The following is a 7,352-nucleotide window of genomic DNA, read 5'->3' on the forward strand; positions in this document are numbered from 1 at the left end:
GTAAGAGCTGCACAGCTATGAATAAAGCCAGCTGCACCCTCTTTCATTCAGCATTCCCAGTAGTGCTTTATAAATGTCTTGCTCCCTTGTGTGTCCACTGAGGTTCCTCAGGCCCAACACATCTTCAACAAACTCCCCTTTGCCTCGTCATAAAAACTCACAAACACCAGCAACTGAGCAATGTCAGCGGTGTCAGTGGACTCATCCACAGCTCAGGAAATGCACTGTGCATTTTTTATTCCATCACAAAGCTGATGAATCAAATCACCAGCCAGTATGTATGTTCTTCTGGTTGCTGTGGAATCTGAGAGGGGGATTGCTTGATCTGACCTGTTATTTCCTCTTTGTGTTTGCCTTCAACATGGTCTCCATCACTTCAGGCATGCATTCTTTATACTTCAGTTAATACCCAGTGGAATGTCCTTACCTACTGGCTAGTTAAATCAAAGAGGTTACTTTTGTTTGGCTGGGCAGTGTAGTTTTACACAACGTCTTATTTGACTTTCTCAGGACTTAAACAGTTTTTGGGGGGCAGACCCCCTCAAAGAAAAAGATATATATTTACACGTAAGGTCATCATCTCATCCGTGAGCAGAGCATCAAGTTGACGTGTATTGCAGCTGAATGCGGCGATTACCATTTTGTTCAGCAACACGCCTCACAAACGTATTCAGATCAACAGCTTTAGTGCGTTTTGATTCAATGCTGAGTGCAGCCACACTGACAGTCTCTTCTCTGTGACTGTAGACCGCAAGTACCTCATTCCTTCAGTGCTTGGGTCCGAATGCTTCTCGTTTTGCGCCGTCCCGTTCAAATGAAATCGCCGCCAATCATATGTCCACGCTCGCGCCAGGACCGGGGGAGGGGTTACATGACGTGCATCTTGTGCTGCATTCACTTGCACTCGGACATTAGAGACTTTCTCTCATAAATGTCCGATGAGCGCTGTTTGCAGTCTATGGACATAGCGGATCATTTTGACTCGTTGCGTTGTGGCGATGTCTCGCAGATAACACAGATAACACAGATAATACAGATAATACATATGAAAAGTATAATTTGCTCAGAGTCCAGAGACAGTTGTGGTTCGGTCCGGATCCGGAGTCCGTACTTTGAGGATGCCTGCCTTACGTGTATTGCTGTTGTTAGCATCTGGTGCTAGCTAGCTGCGCTAACGGATATAAAGGAGCTGTTTAAATGAAAACAGTATTTCGCCGAGCACTTGACTGTATGCAGGTAGCCAGACAGTGGGACATTGTACACAGCACACTAAGCACGGATAGTGCGCGCAACATGATTGCAGCGTCCAGGCAGCTCCCGTTCGAGCATATGCCTTGAATTGCACATAGCTCCAACGATCCATCACAGTGTCTCTCTCCACAGTCCACACACATGCGTGTGCACCAAGCGGCAAACTGTGGGGTAGAGCCGTGAAGCCAATACGGAAGTGTCACACACTGCAGTTCATATATTGGCCGATAGGCGATGGCTGCAGAAAGGAGCAATTTCCATAGACCCCCATGTTAAAATGCCCAATTTTACAGCAGAAAAAAACATGTTTCTCTCCCTGGCTTAAAGCAAACAGATATTGTTCTAAACTGTATTAAAGTAAACAGGTATTATCTTGAACTGTATTGAAGTGAACATGTATTATTTGGGACTGTTTTTAAGTAATCCTATATATATAAACCTTCTTACATACACTTTCCCAGACACCCTGACACACACACACACACACACACACACACACACACACACACACACACACACACACACACACACACACACACACACACACACACACACACACACACACACACACACACACACACACACACACACACACACACACACACACACACACACACACACACACACACACACACACACACACACACACACCCTGACCAAGATACCAACACACACACACACACACACACACACACACACACACACACACACACACACACACACACACACACACACACACACACACACACACACACACACACACACACACACACACACACACACACACACACACAATACACTCCCTTACCAAGATACCAACACACACACACACACACACACACACACACACACACACACACACACACACACACACACACACACACACACACACACACACACACACACACACACACACACACACACACACACACACACACACACACACACACACACACACTCCCTGACCAAGATATCAACACACACACACACATACACTTCCTCTTTACCAAACGCACACACTTGTCCTTTTCAAGGTTCTTTTTGGGGCCAATACAATGTTTGATTGTTTGAGAAAGAATAGTTAGTGTGAAACCTTCCCTGGGAAATTAAAGGAGTAGAATCCAGTGGAAGATAAGAAGTGACTCTCCGCCCCAAAAAGGTCCATATATACTGTTGTTTATTCATGCCAAAGGCCCCCTGTTGCTGACTGGCCGGTCCCGATACCTGTATCGCACGGCAGTGGAGCGGGGAGCCCGGAGTGCTCTGTTACAGGGCACTCTGTATTTTCGTATTGTGTCTTTTTACCATTAAAATCAGATTATTGTTATAACTTGTATGCCGGTGTTTTGAACTCCTTCTCTTATTAATCTGACCAGGCTCATCTAAACGGACGGCGCGGAGCAGAGCTGGGCTTTAAGCCACCACAACTGTGTCTGCTCCTACAACACGTGGAGCTAAAAACCCGTGGCTAACGATAGCAGCTAATATGACTGACAAGTTGAGCTATTAGCTGCTATCGTTAGCCTTGGGTGTTTAGCTTCACATGTTAGTAATATATATTAAAGTAGCATATATTAGCCTCACATCTAATTCATATTGCAGGAGCTACTATTGTTGGTCACAGGTGTTTACCTCCACGTGTTAGTTAGTAATATTAGCTACTATGGCGTTTAGCTCCACCTGTTAATATGAGTTGCTATCGTTAGCCGCAGGTGTTTAGCTTTACTTATAGCAGCTAAACTTACTAACACTTTAAGCTTACAACCCGCGGCTAACAATAGCAGCTAATATACTAACACATGGAGCTAAACGCCCCAATAACAGACTTTGTAATGATATTAAAAAGATGTTAGGTTAAACACCCCTGGCTAATGATAGCAGCACATATTACTAGCATGTGGAGCGAAGACAGCAGTCAATGTAAAATAATTAGTATTTATGTAGCTGAAGGTAAGCGCTGTTCAATTAAATAAATAAATACCTGTACTAGGCTACTGGTTCGAAACATTTACTTACACTTTAGTCAGTTTATCCTCCAAATAGAATGTGGTGGTATGCTCCTCCGATTTGGTCTCCCGCCTCGACTGCGCGCACACACATTCACAGTCACGGCCACACCCAACAGAGCAACAGCCAGTGATCCACAGAAAGAGAGATTGTAACACTGGCTATGTAATTAAATCAACACTCTAGAGTTGTTTGGAGAATTCAACAATTGACTCCCTGTTTCAACACCAACTCGTTTTGAATAATAACTATCTTGGAGTTGAATGACACTTAAAATGAGTTGAAACAACTCTATATTTAAATTTCCAACTCCAACACTGAAAATATAACACTTTTGATTTTGCTGTGTAGACATCATAGCTACGGCGACATATATTCAATTGCCAGTTACTTTTGGCATTAGGGCAGGGATATCTTTCAAGGTTTGACATAATGAATTGTGCTACTTTTAAAGCAAGCAACGATGTTTTCAAATCTGTAATCAAAAAGCTCCTCAAAAACACTATAGAAGCAGTTCCTGCCGTTGTTACGTTAGTTCAAACAGTAACAACGGACTACTTTTCTTAGTGGATGCATGTCAATTTAAATCAATACATAAAACTATTTTTTAAATCAATAAAATCTTTTTCTAAATCCATAAAAGCATTTCAATTATTATTGGGAGTCATGTCGTTACTTTGTTGAGAATGTGGCCATGTGTAATAAGCGGGATAATGTCCACATTGCACATTGCATAATGTGCCTTCATGCCGATCTAGATCCCTCCGCAAAAACAAAACAAAAAACGGCTCGTTCGCGCAATAGAGAGGCGAAGTCACGCCCATCTACTTCCGGCCCATGGGACCCCGGAAGCGAAAAATTTACATTGAATTCAATGGAGAGAGAAAACGTATATTTTGATCCCGTTTGAATTGTGCTACGAACTACACATATGATGTTTGTCAATCTTAAACAATAAGTTCCATGTCAAAAAAGTCACATTTTGTCGGAAAACTGTTGAAATATAAGACTATGAAAAATACGCGACTACAAAGACTACAAATCCCAAATCCCATTCTGGCTCGCGTAAGTGATGTCACAGGCGATAATGCTCCAAGTGGTTGCGACTCGTAATTAAAGCGAAGAAGAAGAAGAAGATCTCATACCTGATTTATTCCCTCCAATAAATAAGAGATTGCTAAAAATAAATTCACTTTTACAAGATGCCTGTGTGCTTTGTACCAGGTTGTAATCACATAAGTGATCATACCACTTGCTCGTTCTATCGCTTCCCGTCTGATGAAAGGACCAGGAGTCGTTGGACCAAACATATCAGGTAATACACATGTTGTGCATGGAACACAGTCAAGCTAGCTACATAGCTAGTAGCGAGCACGTTAGTTAGCATCACATTACTTAGCCTTGTCATTTGTATTAGCCTTAACATGAAGTGAACCCAAATGTTAAACAGTAAGAGTAGTCATGATGGTAAGTATTTTGTGAAACATTTGAAGAGGAGCCTATCGCCCCCTCCACCAGGTGCTAAGGGGGCGGGAGGTAGGCTAACGGCACATTAGCATCTGCGATCTTTTCTACTTAATGCCATCTGCTCAAATGGTTAACATTGAACATTAAAAGATCAGGCAGTTCAGGGAGAGTCGAAGGAAGGAAGGCAGGCAGGCAGCTTTGCATGACATGTATTTATTTATAGAAGGACCATGCATACAAAAACATTAATCTCAGCAAAGAGAAGAGATGCAATATGCCAGATTATAGCTAATAGCTAATTTCCATCTGTGGTCCATTCTTCTGGACGTGTTTTATTGTGATGATAGTGAGTCAATCTGTTTGTTGGAAAGACAGTAGTTGAGTGATTACTGATAGAACATTATTAAAAGAGATAATTATTCAAAGTGTTGTTACTTTAAAGTGTTACTGACCTTTTTCTCTTTTATTTCCTTTCCCTCACCTGTAACTGCTGAGACCCTGAGGAACATGCACACTGGACTGACCTGCTCTGGCAACCTGATTTCCACTGTACGTAATAGTATTTGGTTATGGTATATTATTTATATACATCAAAGGCACAATGCACCCCCCAGAGACACACATGTATTGAGTGTGATATTGTGCATAGGTCAAGTGAAATCATCTTTACACACTAGAAAACTGTAGGGGAGGCAACTTGTTTTGAAATACAATTTTTAATATCCGATAATAAAGTTGAACTGTTTTCTTTATTCTCCTCTCTTCCCAGCTCCATCCATCACCGTGCTCTGCTCCTGCTTGCTAATCAATGCTCATATTTGTTTACACAATTACAAATAAAGTCAATGTATTGTATGACATGAAGTTGTGTTTCATTCGGAGTCAATAATACATTCATTCTGCCTTCAACTGCACAATGATTGTGGACTGCACCGACATCCATTGGTAAGATGAACCAAGCAAAGAGGGTCACCATCATGCCTAAGGACATCCAGCTGGCCCGCTGCATCCGCGAGAGAGGGCTTAAACTGACCTGAGACCAGCACACCCAAACACAAAAGCTCTTTTAAGAGCCACCTACAGTTTCAAAGAGTTGCAATCCTACGTTATTATAATTATTAAACTGGTTTATGTGTCACTTAGTTTACTGAACCGTGATGAATGAAAGAAATGAGTGAGGTAGTGGTTTACTGAAGTTACAAAGACATTAATATATGAGTAACGGGTCAGTGTAAACACAAGCTTCTGTCAATTATGGATCACTCAAACTATTTATATAAAAATAAAGTTCTAAAACAAGTATTCGGTATATTCCTTGATAGCTTTTGGAGAAGGTTGTTTTTAAGTTTACTAAAATCTATCGTTTCAACTGTTTCACTTTATAAAAAGGAACAGGTGAGTAGAGCATTATTGAGTTTCTTATTCTGTCAGTAAATTATCCAAATTAAATGTTTATCATTATTTTAGTCAACCCTAAACAAATTGATTGTACCTTTTTAATAATGACCTTACATGGTCGCCAAATATATATATATATATCTCCTATATACACCATCATGTATAATGATGGTGGACACTTCACTGTCTGGATGGCAGCTTGCTGGTCTCTGCTCAGTCGCATTGAGGCAAGCATTGCCTCAAGCCCCCGACCGCCATGCCCCTTCACCAGCTCCGGCACGGTGACAATGGCCTTACAAAAGCCATGCCATGCCACACTGTGCAGACCTGAACCAGTCTACATCCTGATTGGCGATGTCTCTGGCCAGTGGGTTGTATGTCTCCTCTCACTGTTGGTAAAGTTGAGACACCGGCTGGACTACTTTGGAAGTGCCAGGCTTCCTCCACTGGCACTCAACATCTGTGGAGCTGATCTGCCACATGGCACATATTGCCAATGCTGCAGCGTGGCTGCATTTGTACATCCCCCGTGCACAATCACAGACAGCGCTCTGCATCGCGCCATCGTCTCCCATGCAGATCTGTACAAATAAAGTAAGTACCATGTTTGTTAGCATGCTATAATAGATTGAATGAGCAATAATACAAGGATGGTCTGGATCTGGGGTGGGAGGGGTTATTTTTCCATAGTTTTGTCCTCTTGTCTGATAGTTGTTATTGTTTGTTTTTTCTGTATTTGTTGTAATGTGTGTTGTACTGGTTGTGATTGTACATTGTATTTTCTAAATGTGTATGAATACATTTTTGAAAAACATTTGATCAACAATAAAAAAGGATTTGGTCAGGATCTAGACTCAGTGTGTAGTTTATTAATTAATCAATGCTCTCTACATTAGGAAAACACATACCAGTGTACCCGAGGGAGTCACGCACAGCTGTGCCTGGATAACCAAACAAATTGACAAGATAACCAAAACCCTTGAATCTACACACAGCAAATAAACTCAAATGACACAACGAGATGTAAAAGGAGATCACACATGCAGTATAGTCGATATACAACTGGCCGCTTCAATCTGAAGAGCAACTAAAACAAAACACGTTAGTGTACCTTGTTCTTGTGAACACTAATGTTATCCACAGCATACACAGAGACCACGAAGTTCTTAAGGAGAAAACTAGTTACTAAAACAAAACACGTTAGTGTACCTTGTTAGCTAATGTTAGCT

The sequence above is a fragment of the Pseudochaenichthys georgianus genome, chromosome 17 (genome assembly GCF_902827115.2).
Source record: "Pseudochaenichthys georgianus chromosome 17, fPseGeo1.2, whole genome shotgun sequence".
NCBI classification, from domain to species: domain Eukaryota; kingdom Metazoa; phylum Chordata; class Actinopteri; order Perciformes; family Channichthyidae; genus Pseudochaenichthys; species Pseudochaenichthys georgianus.